The sequence below is a fragment of the Felis catus genome, chromosome B1, assembly GCF_018350175.1.
Source record: "Felis catus isolate Fca126 chromosome B1, F.catus_Fca126_mat1.0, whole genome shotgun sequence".
NCBI lineage: Eukaryota > Metazoa > Chordata > Mammalia > Carnivora > Felidae > Felis > Felis catus.
The window spans coordinates 37,006,687-37,024,987 of record NC_058371.1 but is presented as its reverse complement, the minus strand read 5'-3'; the positions used below and the strand labels follow the sequence as shown (position 1 = coordinate 37,024,987).

General features: G+C 40.6%; 1 long non-coding RNA gene across 1 annotated transcript; it reads left to right on the top strand.

Annotated features, from left to right (window-relative positions):
- Positions 1 to 1,916: 1,916 nt before the first annotated feature.
- LOC123385201 lies at positions 1,917 to 10,070 on the top strand. The gene is made up of 3 exons (XR_006597397.1): positions 1,917 to 2,199; positions 6,540 to 6,671; positions 9,735 to 10,070. It is a non-coding gene; the product is annotated as an uncharacterized LOC123385201 (long non-coding RNA).
- Positions 10,071 to 18,301: the final 8,231 nt, after the last annotated feature.

Below are 18,301 nucleotides of genomic sequence, written 5' to 3'. Positions count from 1 at the left end.
TTATATAATAGTGATATTATAACCATATGTAACCATATATAACTATGGTTCTAGATCACTGGGCAGGAGAAATTTTTGAAAGCCTTGGGTAGAAGATTGGCATGCCTAAAATGTGAATTTTAGAAGATTAATATGGAAAAGGGCAGTTTTGAGACAATTATTCCATTGCTATCAATGCTTTTTAAATAGGCTTTTTTTTCTTAATTTATAACATTGGTTATTTCCAAGGATCATGTTTTAGACTTTTCACACACTAGTAATTTTAGAGCTTGAGGGATTATTGAAATTCAATAAAGTCTTAGAAAAAAGTAAAATGTTTTCCCTTTGAACTAGATGGACACAGGTGTCCTGGTTGCTGGCTTGTCCTTTTCCATCTGGTATTTCCAAGTTGTGCAATCCAAGATTATGTATCTCCAAAGAATCTAAAAATATGAAGGAAGAAGTGGAAAGTTAGGAATTTTAACAAGGGCAGGAAAAAAATAACTGTTGATAGCCTGGATTGGAGGTGAGCAAACTTTTTTGTAAAGAACATTTTAAGCCCTGTGGGCCATAGAATCTCTCTTCCAGCTACTTAATGCTGACATAGTTTGGAAAGCAGCCCAAACCAATACATAAACAAATGTGCATAGTTGTGTTCCAGTAAAACTTTATTTACAAAAATAGACAGGGGCCAGATTTGGACGCTTGACTGTAGTTTGCTTCTCCGTGGCCTATGAAAATGAATTCCAAAGTTAGACTGACAAACAGGAGTTGAAAATTCCCTAATGAACGTGGACTGATTCTCATCCTCTCTGTGCTCCAGTGTCTGGTGCTCATTGACATGACTAATATTATTAACCTTCTTCATATGTGCTATGTAAGGGTTCATGACCAATGAAAGGCACCTAAATTCCTTGACAGCTTCAACACTTATTATTTAGTTTTCTTTTTCTTCTCAAATTATTTATTCTGGTTCACTAGAATTTTGAGTAAATTGTCAGCTGTGTGTAACCCATTTTTCTTATCAGTACACCTAAAGGAACCATTTCACTTCTGAACATTGTACAAATTAACAATTACTTTCAGTAACATAAATATATGTCATGTTAGTCTCCCTAGGGCCACATCAATTGAAAGTACAATCATGGAAAATTGGTCACAATGAAGGTATTCTCTGGTTCATAATGTTTTTAGCAAAAAGCTGTGAAAGCAGCCTTATAGTTGTTGCCTTCTATATTGAGGAGACCTTGGACTTGTCTAAAAGTTACCCTCGAGTAGCTATTGTAATCTTCAATTTGGTCATTGGGTTACCTCTTCTTTTGTTTCCTCACTTAACTTCTGGTGATACAGATTTTTGTTTTATTGGAGTCCTTCTGACCGTCTCTCTATGACAGCTGGGCTTAAGGCTACAAGGGGCAAATTGGGAAGGTAATATGAGTGGCATCAAAAAGTGGTATTTTTGAAATCTTCCTTCCCTCAAACTTCTACGCTAGTTTTCTGGACCTTGTCATGATAAAGAAAACTCTAAGATCTGCCCAGAGCTACAGCAAAAATGATATACAGAATTGATACATTCAAACAAAAGAAGAGAATTTAATAAAGTGGCTATGTGCAAAGGTGTCACAGAATTAGGGAACCTATGAAGGATATGACAATACTGCTGGACTGGCTACCAGGCTTGGACTTAAGGGTTAAAGGTAGAAAGAGGTTTTGGGGTCCTGGAGAGGGTAGTGCTACAGACAGTGCTGCCAGGCAAGAACTCTGATCTTCCAGAGAGCATGCAACCAACCCATGACAACCCAACTAGAAAGGAGCTGGAGGCTGACCCTGCTCCCCACCTCCCCACCCCTGGAAAAGCCAGGGACAATAGAGAAAATTGTTTCAGTTTATACAGGTAAGTTTCCTAGAGTTCAGGGCTGGGTGGATAAGGACAGGGAGTAGATTTGGGGGGCCAACAGAAATGTCCAATTTACCATATCTCTTTTTTCCCAAAGGATAAGTTATTTTCCTGTCTTTTATACTATCTGCAAGGTTAAGAATTGTCTCCTGCTTTCTGATTTTAGGACTAAATGCTAAGGAATAACAATTGGCCACTTTCTTTCTATTTCCATGAAAAGATTCATTAGAAATGGATTTCAAAGTAGTGGTAACAAGTGGATTCTGAAGTCAGACTGCTTGTGCTCAAATCCTGATTCTACAGCTTTCTAGGTGGATGCTTAAGTAAGTTATTTAAAGTTTTTGTGTCTCAGTTTCCTCATTTACAAATTAAGGATAATAATAGTACTTAACATGAGATCACTAATAAATTATCAGCTTGGAAAAGTTCCTGGCACATAGTAGGCATTATATACATGGGTCAGCTACCTTTATGTAGACCCTGGTTAACACCACATATTGTTGTTTAGACAGTCACATCATAATAGTAATAAGCACTGGGTCTTGCTCTGGGTACTATGTGTACCACACACTATAATTAATGTGTAGATGTCATGACTGTGATCTTCTGGTTTTAATTCTAGTACTTTCTGACTTGAGATTTTTATGGAATCTTCCAGAGAAACCAAGGGACCTGGATCCATTCTAATCTTCTTTGAGTCCTTTCCTTTGCTTCACTTATTGGTCTCAGTTCATGTCCTGTGCTATTTCATGCTTTCCTTGTTTTGGGACTGTTTATGGAGAATTCTATTTTTCCCGTCTTCAGTGGCACAAGAACCAAACTCAGCAATACCTGTAATCTTAAAAAAATATTTCCAAAGAGGTTTATAGTTCAATTCCAATCAGCAACCGTACAGATCTGTGCAAAGCTGATGTGTAAATAAATGCATTCCATCTCAATTTGAGTCCTCTGCGTTGTTCTGCTTCAGCTTCTAATCACCAACACCAGAGAGTAACTCCACTTTTCTCTCCTCAAAGTGCTTGAAGTGCTGATGCATTAGTTTTCTATTGCCCTATAACAAATTACCTCAAAAGGCAGTGACTTCAAACAATAAACATGTATTATTTGACAGTTTCTGATTGTCAGAAATCTAGGCATGACTTTTTTGGATCTCTTTGCTCCTGATTTCTCACAACCCTACAGTCAAGGTATTGGTTAGGGCTGTGGTCATATTGAAGCTTGATGGTAGAGGATGCTCTTCCAAGTTTCCTCCCATGGGTGCTGTCAGGTCTCAGGTGTGCTGGCCAAAGATATCAACTCCCGGCTAAAGGGCCTCTCCATAGGGCAGCTCACAACATGGCATCTGTATTCATTCAGAGCAAGTAAGCAAATGAACCAGAGCAGGTGCCCAACATGGAAAATAGTTTTTTTTTTGTAACCTAATTTCAGAAATGACAGACATTACCTCTGCTACATTCTATTTTTTTGAAGCAAGTCACTAAGTCCAGCCCACTCTCAGGGACAGGCCTTACTCGAGTTCATGAACACCAGGAGGTGGGGATCACTAGGGACCATCTTAGAGGCTGTCCACCACAATTGGCATAAAGATATATATATATATATATATATATATATATATTCCCATGGCTTTTGATGGAAAGCAACCCCTTCCAAGTGAGCTCTACTGGAGAGAGTACCTAACTATTGAAAAATAATTTTTTCATGGTTACCTTCTATTTTGCATTTCACAATGCAAAATAGATTTTCAGCCACCTGCAGTGGACTATCCTACGTGGGGTTCTGCTGTTTAACCATTTCATGTTCTCTTACGTGTGGGTTACAACTATCAATGTTGGTTTCTATCAGTACTGAAAATTTTAACTACTACTACCACTTTAGTTATCACTTCCGCAGACAACTCTGAAAATCTTCCACTATCTCCAGTCTCATCTCAGACCTTACCTCTCAAAGGTCCTGTCATAACCTCAGTGTGGCAAGTCCCAAATAAAACTCTTCAACTCCGAATTCTCCATGTCCTTAATCACTGGCATTATCATTTCCTGATTCATTCCAGTGGGACCCATAGAAGTGACAGTCATACTGTTTTGTTTGTTTGTTTGTTTGTTTGTTTGTTTGTTTTTGTTTTCCCCTGGCTAAGTAGTCAAATTATATTGATTTGGGAAGCTGAGTAGTCTGGTAGAAATTATATGAGCTTTAGAAACTGGCAAGATTTGATTAAAATCCTGGATCCACTAATTATTTACTTCAATATTTAAATGTGGGAGGGAAAAGTTGGATAGAGAATATAGTGGTAGAAACAGAAAAGCTTTGAATGCCAAACTTTATAATTTATTTATATAGTAGTAAGTCATTAAAATATTTTTGAGGAAAGAAATAAAATTAGAAAGTAACCTCTGGCATGATTTTCTTTCCTTTCATCCTTTCTTCTTTCTTTTATTTCTTGCTTCCTTCCTCCCTCCATCCTTAGCTCATGTCCTTCCTCCCTACCTTCCTTTCTCCCTCCCTCTCTCCCTTTGTCCCTTCCCTACCTCCTCCTTCCTTGTTTTCTCCCTTCTCCTCCTCACTTACCTTTCTTCCCTCCCACCTCTCTTCTTTTTTTCTTTCTTCTTATTTGTGGAATGGAAAGAGTAAAAGAAAAATCTAAAAGAAATAGCTCCCTCTTGAGAGTCACCACAGCACTGCTTGTTCCTCTGAGCACCTAAACCACCTTCAGGATGTGAACAGGTGGATTGGTCTTATCTACCATAGATTTGGGGCCCTCAAAGGAAATATGGGGTTCTGTTATTAAGTGCTATTGCATTTCCCATGGTATTTACCACAAGGAATTACTCATGATAGATTCTCTATGAATTACTGCTAAATTAGTGCTAAATCAGTTGATAAAGAAAGGAAAAAAGGGGAAGGAAAAATCCAGAGGTACTTTGAATTTCTGAAAGTTAGTGTGGTGGGCAGCCTTTAAGATAACCCCTAAAGATCACTTCCTGGTATTCCCACCACTGTGTAAGCCTGAACCCAGTGACTGCCTTCTACTGAATAAAACAGGAAAAGTGATGGTATGTCACATCTGATATAGTGACAAAACAAATGTAGTGTGTTTCTTGGGGATGCTCCTTTGTCCTCACCATATTGCTCACCTTAGGGAGAAGCTCCAAGGAGAGGTACTGAGATCTGCCACATGCCCATGACCACATGAATACACTTAGAAGCAGATTCCCAGAATCCATTCAGCCTTAGATGAGCCTGAGGCCTTTGCCAACAGCTTCACTGCAATCTCAGCCTCTTAAGACATGATGAGCCAGAGGCACCAAACTAAAACACTTTGGATTCCTGACCAGTGGAAACTTGGAGATGACAAATGTTTAAACTGCTAAATTTGGGGGTAATTTGTTACACAGCAATAGATAATTAATACATTCAGCAAAATAAATTGACGTGCTTTAACTACCACTTATCTTTTTTCCCATTGAGAATTCTCTTACCCTCAACCTCTACATGCTCTAAGTGTTTTACTGGGCCTTTGGGGGTGAGAATTGTGGGTGGGTGGAGAGGGGAGAGGACTTCATGATGAACCCAGGAACCTTCCCAGTAGCCCAAATATGCAGTGAGTGTAGAAAAAGAGTTGACTTTAGTAGCTGGTAGCAAAACTCAACAATAGCTCACTCAGACCACAATCTCCTCATAGCCCCAAAAACCAAGAGCAATGTGATAGCTGGGAAGTTTGTGGATGTCATAGAGACTGTGTCTTTTGTGATTCCTGTACTCCCTAAGGCTGTTCTCAAGGAACATCTGACCTAATTTTACTTGGAAGCAAGTGTTACCAGTGGAAGTTTTGGTGAAAATTACTTAATGTTCCCTCTCAATAACCACCCTCCCTCCACCCAGCAAAGAACAGCCTATTGGCTGTTCTTTCCTTGAATTGATGTTTTTCCTCAACCTATAAGTTTGTGTCACTAGTGACAGGTACCATGTCTGTAGCATTCTCAGGCAAGGAATGGGCACCTGGATTGAATGCCTGAGAAATGCCTTTTGATATAAGGAAACAGAACTCAATGTAGACAGAGAAAGCAGACTGGATATTGATAATGTAGAATTCTCACGTCTTCATCTGTCCTAGCTATTTAGTAAAAGCTGGACCTCCAGGTGATCCATTCCCAGGGGTGGCAGATACACATGCCAACTCCAAGCTCCCTGGTGGGGCTGTCACTCCTATGGGAAATAGCTTGCTCCATTAGCTAATGAAAGTGCCAAAGGGAGATAAACACCCATTAGGAGGGCTTTCCCAGGGCACTGACCTTTCTTGTGGAAGCTGTTTCAGGCTTGCAGGCCTGTGAGGAGGAGAAGGAGGGAACTCAGAGAAAGGCCTGGCTTCTGCAGATGGGGCCCCATGATGACATGCCTTTGTAACTTGGCAAACAGAATTTGATGGTATTTGAATTTGCAAACTAATGATAAGAAATAATTGCTAAATAGCTCAATAACTGACAGGAAATTACCCTTGTTTCTCTATAACAATGCAGCAGGATGATTCAATTAGGGCTACTGTAGTTGATTTAAAAAAATGTTTGTTTACAAGATTCATTTTCAACAAGGACAATAGATGGGAGAGATAGGAGGATTGGGGAAAGGAGGGGCAGGAAGATTTTAACACCCTCCCTGCTTTCAGATGTCTGTTGAGGCAGCAGAGAAGGGCAAAGCTGAGCTGCTGGCTGGGTCTCTCTATTGAGGCTGTGCTGGAGAAAGAGGTAGAGAAGAGATGAGCCAGGAAGATAACTTCTGATCAGACTTCTTAATGAGAGTAAGTACCGGTCAGTTAGAAACCCACAAGAACAGTCTCCTGACTTCCATGTCATCTTACCTCTACCCAAGTTGCTTTGAATGCGTGGCTCAGAGCTAGTGCGGAGGGTCCACTGACCCAAAGCACAATGGTATTGACATGGTACCTGGAGCTGAATGGTATCCATTCTCAACATTTGCCCCAACACTTCTTATTCCTGCATCTTTTCCAGGTTCAAGTTCCTTGCTCACCAGAACCAAAGTTTGGTCTTGTGTTTCATTCTCAAAGACCTAGACTTAACTGGGAAAGATTTACAATTTTTACTTTTTCCAAGGATATTTGCAACTTGAAATACAGTTCTTAAACCAAAAGTCTTCTTGAAGTGAAAAGAATGAACCTGTTATGATATAATTACTAAAAGTGGGAGAGAGATGATTTACTGCAAGATGTCCTGCAAGATTCCCCTTAAAGGTGCATCCTGGGTCACTAGCTTCTCTGCCCCATTGAGCTAAAGAAAAGCAGTGAATCAGGAGTTTGAGGAGAAGAGAGAGAATTGTAGAACTCACTTCAAAAGACACCTGTCTGAGTCTGTTCAGCATCTTTGAACCTAAGACTCCTTTCTGGTGTGGCAAAAAAGATGCTGGATTCCGAAGGGACAGACTTGAATTCAGACTTCATCTCTTCATTTGTGTGACCTTGAGTATAGAAAGCAACTCTCAGTGACTCAGTTTCCATTTCTGTAAAAGGAGGGTAATTGTGGCAAAGATCCAGGGAGATCTAGTATGTGTGACTGTGCCTAGAACAGAGCCTGATACAGTCAAGGGGCTGTCAATAAAGGACAGAAATGCACTCACCAGATGTGGCTACATGTTCTTAACTTCCCCAGACCTTTAGCCCCCAAGTCACCAGTGTAGCAGCAAAAGGGCTTCAGGCATAGAAGGACCAGGGTTTGAATCTCAGCTCAACCTCTGCAACTGAACATCCAAAACATGTGCACTTATAAGCTAGTCAATTCTCTTTGGGCAAAATTGTCTACATAAATCAGAATTCCCCTCAAAATCTCTATTGATGAGTTACCCTAATATTTGAAGGACAGGAGAGAAATGGGGAGGCAGGTAGGGAGGTTAGCTATTTAAGGTAAATATCTACTCAGAATCACTCTCCAGTGCTATGAACCACCAGATGGCAGGAGCCCTCCTTGACTGCCTTGTTTTGGGGTATCTCACATGATGCCCAGAGGCTCCAAGGAGTTGATAGCCAGGAGAGAACTTTTAGCAAATGTCATCTTCAATGCAGTCAGATTCCCTGGGTGATCCAAAGCAAATTTTTCCCCTTATAAATAAACCCAGGGAACCCAGCTGAGCCTGCATTCACAACTCCTCCTTACTTAGAGAAGCAAATCAACATTACAATTTATTGTTTCTTATTGCAGGAGTTTTCAGAGCGGAAAGTTAAACTTGTATCTGCACATTCACATTCTAGTGAGATTCAATCCACTCTCCCTACCTTCTTCTTCTCCTTCCCCATCTATTCCTTCCTCTGCCCTCCCCACACCAGAAAGGCAAAATCTGTGGAAGAGGGGGCTTGGGTTTCCTGTCTTAGAACCCAATTACAGTTGGCTGTTGCAAAATTAACGTTCACAGCCATGAAATTACGCTATAGACGCTTTATAGAAATCACTCAATCAAACAGAGTGAAACCTTTTTTATATGGTAATCATTTCCCACCATCAAATTTCATAGGAAAGAACAGTTTGATTGAACCACCTAGTTAAACTGTGTATGAAATTAGTCATTTTCACCATAAACAGTGTTCTGCTGCCTTCACAGACAAAAGCTAACAGAATCAAGGTAGTAATTGGTTAGGAAACGACAGGTCCTAATTCTGCCTGAATTGTATTCCTGCTCTTTTTACCATCAAACTGGAAATCCTAGAGTTATGTGCTTCATGGTGTATCCTCAGGTGGTCCCACATAGTGGCAAAACCAGGGCAAAACCTTATTTTTTATCTCTGTTCCTATTTACTACCAATGTGACCCTGGGGAGGGGACTTGCTGTCTCTGTGGAAAATCAGCAATTAGACTCCATATCCTTGGTCACAAGAATTGTTATTTGGTGGAATCTGTTTCTAATTCTGCTATGTGGAAAGGTCCACTCTGTAGAAGTAGTTGAATGAGGTGGCTTCCTTGGACTAAAGATAAAGAATGGAATGGGAGAAAATAAAGAGACAAAGTTGAAATAACCTCCTTCATAACAAGACTGTGCTATGTGTTAGTAGATGGAAGAAATATTAAGCTCTCAAAAAGTGAGATCTCTAATTTCCTTTTACTGAGCAAACACTAAGCCATTTCAAATGCATGCTATGAGCATCTCCTTTCCCTTTCAAACAACAGTTGTGATATTCACTAGTTTATAAGCATCAGCAGTTCCCTTCCTTCTTTTGCTGAGTTTCCTGAGTTCCTCTCTACCCTACTTGTGTCATAAAGCTCCACCCACTCTGCTGACCACAAAGCTGTTCTTGAGAGGGTCTTGGGTTGTACTCATGCCTACATATATACTTGTAATTTGGGTATGTTAAGAATGTAGGCATAACAGTTTCTAACTGTGAACTCTCTTTTCCTCTGGCCTTGATGTTAGGTTATGACAAAATCTTATAAATTCTAATCATGTGGTTGTAGAGGAGATTCCAAGTGCTTTGGTAGTGACAGACTTTATTTTTTAATAGTGTGCAGCAGTTTGTAAATCAGTTTCACATGAATTATCTCATTAAATTTTCTTAACTAACCCCAGGAGGTAGATACTCTTCCTATCCCCAATACACAGGTAAGAAAATAAAGGCTCAAGGAGATGAAATAAGTTTTCTGAGTCACTCTGCTAGAAAAATGATAGTGACAGAATGAGAACTCAGAAAATGGCAGAGGCAAACTGAGGACTCTGCAAGTTTGCAGTGAGCTTAAAATAACAAAAATCACAACAACAAAAAACAAGACACAGGTAAGCTGGGGGCTGGGCTAGTTATTAATGGTTTTACTCACATGTCTGGGGTCTCAGCCAGACTCCCATCACTTTTTGGCTCTCTCCATAGGTCTCTCATCCTGTAGGAGGCTAGCCTGGACTTCCTCAGAGCATGGTCATCTCAGACTCCAGAAGTATGAAGATATAAGATACAAGGCCCCATGATCTTGGCTTTGGAAGTTATACAACATCACTTCCACCACATTCTATGGGTCAAGCAAGTCACATGTCCAGCCTAGATTCAATAAATGGGGGAAAAGACTTTACTTTTATATGGGAGGAGCTTCAAAGTACTGTGGTAATAATTTTCAATCTACTACAAATTGTCACCAGGAAGGAGAATTTTGATATGTTTATACATACACTTGCTATAACTGCATAGACCTGGGTCTCTGGAGTTCGCAGATGAGCCTGAATAGGATAGGAACAAATTCTCTGGGCATGTTATAAAATGCAAAGCAAGGCTATCAAAATATTCCAGGTTATTGGAAAGAGCTCTGGATTAGGATATGTGATACCAGGGCTCATGCTCCGTGTCTTTTGTAAACCAGCTAAATGAACCTGACTGGTTCATTTGCCTTCTCAGTTTCAGTCTTGTCTTCTGTGATGAGAGTTTGACAACCCCCCCAATCTTCTCTGAGAACAGTTGTTATGATAAAGTGAAATAGGTAGGAAATCCATAGAGAGAGTAAATTTCCTTCAAAAGATCCATGGATTACAAGGTGCTGGGAGAGAGGAAGAGGCTGGGGCCTAGTTAGGAAGCCAAAGCAGGAGTAATTAAGAAGTATAGTCATGACTTGTTTATGAGATCTTCACCCTACCTATGTATGTATCCAGCTAGATACTTCTTTCCCATTAACTTCCCCGTACTCACAAATCACATAACAGTTCTTAAGTTCTGCTCAGGATTAACCGAAATTGTGTCATGGTTTTGGAGTCAAGCAGGCCTTGGTTAGCATGTTAGCTCGCCACTTTCTAACCAGGTGTCTTGATATTTACCTTCTGTGAGCATCAGTTTCCCCTTCTTGTGGTAAACAGATTCTGTCATGGAGTTACCCAAGCCACATCAAGTTCTCTAACAATGGCTGGCACATAGTGGGTGTTCAGTGAGTCCTGATTCTTTGACTCCCTATAAGCTTCCTGAGGAATGATCTTCAGAGGAATGTAGCCATGGAGATACAGGGAGAGATCCCCAACGTGGCCGGAGAAGGCAAATGACTTAAGGACATTTGGTGGTTGTTCACCACTGCATCTAGCCTAGTGCTGTTATAATGTTGGCATACAATAAATATTTGCAGAAGGAACAAAAGTCAGACCTTTGGTCTCTTCTACTGTGCTCTTTCTCACACCTGCTTACCACATTTATTTCTTTTTCATGGGTCTTTCTTGTACCTAAGACACATGTGTCATGTCTAGCTAACAGTTTGCTTCCTGTTATAAGAAGGAAAATGATGCTTTGTTGCACAGATAGCTGGCTGTGAGCTTTCCAGTTTTACAGGAAAAAAATCACCAGCTGAATGGTCTGGTTCCTCTGTTCCTAAACAACCACATGACTTTGGGAAAATCACCTTACTCTGCTGCTCAGTTGATTCACCTGTTTGTTCAGAAAACATACCTCTAAAGTTCTTTTCAGATTTAACATTTCTTGAATCCACAAAAGACTGTGCAATGTTGTCTTCAAAGGGGTGAGTGGGAGGGAATGAGGGCAGGATCACAGTGGTCATCCCAGAATGTCTGCTATCACAAGCTTCTACCCAGAAGCCATGAGGTTTCTCTAGACAGTTGAGTTCAGCCTCCTCTTGGCAGCTGTAACTTGTTGTCCTGCCAGCCCCAGCTGGCCAGCTTCCAGCAGGGGTCTGTACCTAAACCTTCCTCTTTCCCACCTGGTCGAACAGTCAAGGGCCTCTGAGACCCCTTCCCCTGTTGGAAAAGCATCCACAAGTCTGACAGCACTGTTCCCAGTTTGGTTCCAATTTCCCAGAGCTGTCACAGTGGATGCTGCCTTTCTGAGCGTGTGTTGGCAGTGGGGTAGTCACTGCTCCATGAGGGTCTTCTGGGAATTATCATTCAGGGCCTCTTGCCACTTCTGGCTCCTCAGGTGAGGAGGTGGGCATTATAATAATGGGACTGAGAGAGGAAAGGGAGGTGGGTGTGGGGAGTACAGCTGACAGTCTAATGGACTGGAGAGCTAGGAGGGTCAGGGGGTCAGGATGCAAATGCTGGAAAACATTGCCTTGTGTAGGAGCAGTGACCACACTCTTTTTCATTGTCTTCTGAGGGAATCATGGTTTCCAGATTCACATAACCCTTTCACTTCTGCAAACCTCCTGCAAACTCCCTTCCCAATGGAATGGAAGCAAACTATCAGCTTGCAGAACCATTATTTTGAGTAGGGAGTGGTGGAGTGGGGCTGTGGCAGAGTCTGGGCAGCTACGGCTATTGCAGCCCCTCCCCTGACTGGGTGGGTGAGTGGGAGGTTGTGCTTAGGTCCAGATGTGTTTCCCCTGCATTGAATACCTGCTGTCATTTCTCATGCAATATCATGCCTTAAATGGCTGCAGATGCTGCTTTTAATGGGAGATGGATGGAGAGACTAAAACCCTGCAAACAAAAATCCTTCTTCTGTGGTGTTCTGACACTACATACTTGAGGATAAAAAAGTTGATATGGGATTTCCTCATGGCCTTCCTAGCCAGGACTGGAAAGTCTTCCAGGGAAACTACAGATGGAAACTACAGTGAATGCTCTATAGATGGTGAATAAGTTCCATATTTCTTTCAGGCTCTTGTGCTTAATTTGAAATCAGACTCATAAGAGGTCCCTGATAAAATCCTAGAGAAATGAGAGGGATGAGTGGCAATGTGACCAATGGAAGGTCCATTAGGGTTTGCCTCAGAAGTGCTGGCAGCCCTGTTGCTTCTTTGACTCTGTCTTTATGAATGTCCATGTTTTCATTCTGAATGCTCTAGATGGAAGTTATATCTCTTTCCTGTCTTGGAATGAGCCCTTTTACAATTATTGAACCTTTGTAACTAGGGCATGACACACTAGTTATCTCTACCTGCCTCCCTGACATACTTCCTTCTTGCTACCCAACCTCAGCCACTCCCATCTGATTCAAACCAGCTTTTTCAGCCATAGCATCCCCTGGCCCCCACATTAGCTTTGGCCCAGAGCACTCAAAATCCTAACAAACAAATTTTCAATAGATTGCCCTTCTAGGTCTGTTGTTGAAAGTAACTTGTGCACATGTACCAGAGACATGGACAAGAATAGTCAGAGCAGCACTATTCACAAAAGCAAAACTCAGAGGCAACTCAAATATTCATCTTTGGGAGAGTGGATGAATAAGTCATGTGATATCCACTCAATGTAATATTCTATAGCAGTGACACATAACAATATAAATGAATCTTAGTAAATTAATATTAACAGAAAAATAAATCCCGAGCAATAACATATAGCTAAGAAAAAAAGAAAGGCATAAATGGGCCAAAAAATTGGAGTGTGCCATGAACTAAGATTGATTAATCCAACGCCACACCCCTGAGCTCCATTAGGAGGGAAATCTCTCTGGATTGGAGTGTAAGAGTCTTAAGACATCTCCAAGAAAATAAGAACTGACTGGACGTTAGGCATCTTCCTTTCCACTCTCAGGCTGATCGGAGAACAAAGGCATAGCACAAGATTACTTTCAACCCTGTTCATAGGTCAAAGCCATTACCTCTTATACCAGTTTCCTTTTGCTGCTGTACAAATTACCACAAATTTAGTAGCTTAAAACAACATGAGCTCACCATACAGTTCTGTAAGTGAAAGGTCTCAGTGGGCTGAAATCTGCATGCCAGCAGGGTTGCATTTTTTTTTTTTCTTGGAGGCCCAAGAGGAGAATCCATTCCTTTGCATTTTCCAATTTCTGGAGGCTGCCCATTGCTTGGCTCCTAGACTTTTCCTCCATCTTCAAAACCAGTATGGCAGCTTGAATCTTTCTCATGCCACAACACTTTCGTACTCTCTTCTGTTTCCCACTTCCACTTGTAAGAATCCCCGTGGCATTGGGTGGACCCATAATTCAGGGTAATGGCCCCATGTCAAGATCCTTAACTTAATCATATCTGCCAAGTCCCTTCAGTCATGTAAGCTAATGTATTCACAGGTTCTGTGGCTTAGACATGGACATTTGGGGGGAGCAATATTCTACCTACCACACCCAAGTGAGGACTCATTTGCTCAGTTCATTTATGTTAACTATTCCCTGTCACTGCTCCTCCACTCCAGTTCTTTTGGAACCAGCTACTTCAAGGGTGCAAGGAAAGAGGAATTAATAGACTGGGAAAGCAGAAGTGGGATATATTAAGGGCTTGACTCTGTTTCAGAAATTACTAGCCCTTGAGTGAAGTCAGGCTGAATCAGTCTCCAATTCATTTCATTGAGCAGGATATTGGAAGTCTGGGCTATAGTAACTGGGTGCACCAAGGCATGCAGTCTTGCTTTGGATATAGGAAACCCTGACAATGTGAATTTAAGAGGAAAGTCAAGAAATGCAAACTATTTTATATAGATATAATATTGGAGCTGGCAAGCTACGTATCAGAGCCTAAATCAATGGGCAGAATCAATAGCCTCTAGCCAAGAACTGGCAGAAATTTTTCTTTTCCCATCATCCTTTGCTTGGTAAGATTTTTCTTGGAGTTCATTTTAGGGCAATGCAACATAGGGGCCTAAGAAGAAGTATGATAAATATATGGGCGATAAAGGAGTTTCCAAAATATATCGAAAATATGAAAAGACTTTAAAATCTGAAAATGCTTAGTATAGAGGAAAAGTAAACATTGGGAAGTAACATAATCATGTCTTTATGTCAAGTTTTATGACAGAAAGTCACCGGTATAAGCCAGTTTCCTCTGTCTGGACCTGTCTGTAATCTAAATAATGAGGTGTTTATGTAGGTCATTTCTGTGTTTCCATTTAGCTCTGCAACACTATGATTGCAGTATTCTTGGTATAAAGAATGTTTAGCGGGGCGCCTGGGTGGCGCAGTCGGTTAAGCGTCCGACTTCAGCCAGGTCACGATCTCGCGGTCCGTGAGTTCGAGCCCCGCGTCAGGCTCTGGGCTGATGGCTCAGAGCCTGGAGCCTGTTTCAGATTCTGTGTCTCCCTCTCTCTCTGCCCCTCCCCCATTCATGCTCTGTCTCTCTCTGTCCCAAAAATAAATAAACGTTGAAAAAAAAATAAAAAAAATAAAAATAAAAAAAAGAATGTTTAGCCAGTTATCTGTTGCCTTCTGCTTAATACCAGACATTGTCTTTTCCTGCTAGATAATCTTCACTTCTGCTGATGCCCCCTGCATGAGCTGGAGCTTCTTAGGGTGCATTTATGGCCAGTATGGCACAATGATGGGTCAGAGTTGGCTCATTTGGGCTCAAAGTGTTCTCTTCTCAATTCCACATTGGTTCACACTGATAGTAGACATCCACCACTGTGGGAATATTTACACCACAGAAATTGACAAACACTTCAAATCAGGGTCCCCTCTTCTGCCCCCTCCCTCAACCAGAGCTAATTTACCTTTATCTACCAACTTGATAGCACTACTACTTCTGCTGGTCCCATTGCAGAACAGCAATGGCAGGAGTTCAGGTTGTGAGGTATATTGCCAAGCTTTCAAATCTAGATCTGTCATTTTCTGGGCCACCTTGGACCTCATGTAATAATGCTTCATATTTAATGAAGTTACTGTCAGAATCAAAGGAGGTAATACACAAAAAGACCTCACCTTAACCTGGCACATAGTATTCCCTTAATAAGTGTGCTGTTATTGTTATATTATTATCAGTGTCATAGAGTAGGAGTTTTATAAAAGCTTCTCTAGGTATGATCTGGGTGAATAAAATAAAATATCTCTGTTTCTTTTGCATTTTGCATAGTAGAGAGGGAATCAATACATACTCTTGTGTGTCAATACTTTTAGAGAGTTTTCAGTGAGACCTCAATTCATTATTTGGTATTTCTTCCTTCTTCAGCCACCAGGATTCAGACTATAGTCTCTGGTGAGCTGCATTAGGAAGTAACCCTAAGGATAGATATCATGTTATTCTCAGAATCACCCCTTCTCTCCAACCTCTAAGGTTTTCTTGCCTAACTAGATTTATCTGTTCCACATTCTCTTCTCTTACAAGTTCTTCCCCTAAAGCCTCCCAGTCCTTCAAGAAAATAGACATCTGATAAGACTACTCTGTCAGGATCCAGTTATCTCATGAAATGTACTTGAAGAATCTGACACAAGCTCTGGGACCCCAAACCCATAAATCAGTAAAGGAATCTCTGTTCTCAGGAGGTGTATGTTGTCCGGGGTGCTCCATCCTCACTGAGAATTAAGCAAAAGAAAATCAGATTAATTTTTTTTTCTTAATTGTTCAAACTTCTATACAAGGAAGTATCTTCCCCAAATGAAAGATGTAAATGGGATTTCTTGAGGAATACATGTAAGTCTTTTCAAGGGTAAGTTTAAAGTTGGAAAAAAAAAACTCTTGTTTTCAAGATAGCAATGTTAGAGAATGCCAAATATATGGCATGCATATTTAATCTTCCCATGGGTGCCTGTGGTAGACACACCTAATTGATCACAACCCTCTTTTTCTCTGAGCTCATAAGCAGCCTCAAAATGCTTCTCAATGCAGCACTCTAGGCAGCCATTATCAATCAATCAGAGTGGCATGTGATATTAAAATATATTTGCCATCCTGAGTTTAGATGAAACAGGGGAATGGATGAGATGCTATTATAAGGCCCTTTCTAATCCTAGAATTCCATAACATTCAATGAAAATATAAAATTGGATCCTCAAGCCTCTATTGCCAGATCTGTATAAATATCACAATTAATTTGTGAAATATATTTGCAATGTCTACTAAAGATAGTCTATCTCACCTAGTAAAATTTCTATTTCCTTTGTATATCATGGATTGTCCCTCTATTTGCCACATATTTTCTCTTAAACATTGTTGTTGGTGGTAATGGTGATGATAATTATTGCTATCACTACTGCTATTAATGATAATAATAATGCCATCTTATATTTTTAGCTAGCTTGATAAATTATAACATGCCTCTCCCACCTTCTTCTTCCTGACCTCCCTGAAGCACCAAGCCCACTGCTGGTGTGTGGAATGGCCCCAGTGAATATTCTTTCCACCCCTTTTCCTCCTAATCTTCATTAGTATTTTCAGTGATATTTTAGTTCTTCAAAAGTGTCAACTGGGATGGGAAGCACCAATTTTTGAGCTGCATCTGTCAATTCAGATCTGAGGAAAAGATGCTGGTCCTCATTACCAGTGGAAAAACAAACATAAAGAAGCACTAGTGATTCTCTAAATTTATATTGACCTGTTTTTGTGAGGTACTTTCTTTACTTTGTTGGACTTATGGCTCATGATCTTTCTGGGATTTAGAAATAAAGGAGCTTCTTGATTTTACAAATGGCAAACTAAAATCCAAGGTGAGAAAGTGACTTCCCAGGGTGGCCAGGAAGTTGGCATCAAGGCACTACTAGAACTCAGATCTCCTGGCTACCATGTAGCTTGAACTTCAGACCATTTCTTTCTTCATTACATCATGCTATTCAGTTAGATGCTGTCTGCTTTGAGTTTGACATGGTGGATGTTCTCATTAAATCAGACCTAGTTTTCAATTACAGATTGAGTTCATTTGTTTTGAAAAGGTCGCTGTGTGTTAGCACTACGTTTGTAGGCTGTGTAGGTCAGGATCATTCACTGTAGAATACATCCACAACTGTACATGGGTGTGTACACATCTGTATTTGCATTCTCTTCCACACATGAATACTCAGTACAGCACACACTTGTTAATTTAATTTATTTATAAACATAACCTGCCAAATTTTGAGATGATGGATGATTTGGGGCTTTAATAAATCCAACGTTGAATGAGCCCAAGAAATTGTCTAGTGTCAGCTTTTCACTAAATGCAATTAGTCATGTGGAAATATTACAGATATAAAAAATAATCTTCAGCTGAATTTCATAAATTTGGTAGAGTACACAAAATAGAGGCAAGTTGCTTGCTTGGAAAGAGAAAAAAAAGAAAGAAGAGAGAGAGAGAGAGAAAGAAGAACAAGGTGAAAGAGGAGGGGAAGGAAGAAGAGGTGAGAAAGAAGTATCTCACTTGCCTTTGGGATGGCATTAAAGTTGTTCTTTCCTATATGTATGGTATAAACAGTAGTCTCTTTGCAGAGTTCTTGCCCAGCATATATTTGGTAATGCAGATGGAATGACAGCCCCTCATTTTGATGCCCTCACTTCCTTGCTTCCACATTTCTTCATTTCCCCTGCAGTCATCTGAGACAGAGTCAGACAACTCCCTCCAACAGGGAAAGCAAATAGTGGATACAGTTGGCCCTGAATCTTTTTCTGCCTTCCATCAGTAAACTGCATACACCACTAGAAATGACCCTTCTATTCACAGATGTTGTCTGCTCCCCATGTCTTCTTCTTCTCCAGTATTATCCATCCTCTAGAGTTTTGGTTGTAGGTCCTGGACAGAAACAGCCCTTGGAGAAATTATCTTTGAAGGATTATTTGTGCCCTGTGCAGGTCCGTTTTTTATGCATTTTTCTGT